This window comes from Charadrius vociferus, unplaced genomic scaffold, assembly GCF_000708025.1.
Source record: "Charadrius vociferus isolate BGI_N301 unplaced genomic scaffold, ASM70802v2 scaffold455, whole genome shotgun sequence".
Classification (NCBI taxonomy): domain Eukaryota; kingdom Metazoa; phylum Chordata; class Aves; order Charadriiformes; family Charadriidae; genus Charadrius; species Charadrius vociferus.
In genome coordinates, this window is record NW_009648550.1 from 381,032 (window position 1) to 381,382 (window position 351).

The following is a 351-nucleotide window of genomic DNA, read 5'->3' on the forward strand; positions in this document are numbered from 1 at the left end:
TGAGCACCCTCAAGAGGCCCATAACAGACAGCTGTGGCCACATCTCGCTGTGCAAAGGGGACAGTTTTATAGGTGCGTGGGAAGAGTCTCTGTGCGCGCAGGAGCATTGCAGGGGACAGGGATGCTCCAGAAGAATGTGAAACAGCACTGCTGACAGCACCGTTCTCCATCAGGGAGATGACAGATGACAGCCTCTAACAGAACCAGGGCCTTGGTTCCTTGATGTACACTCTAATTTAATTCAGCACCACTTTCTGACACGCACATTAACATTTTGTTTCAGCCCTGCCCGCCAGAGCACAGCAAAGTACCGAGCAGCCCGCTGGGGGTCAGAGGCATTCCTCTGGTAGG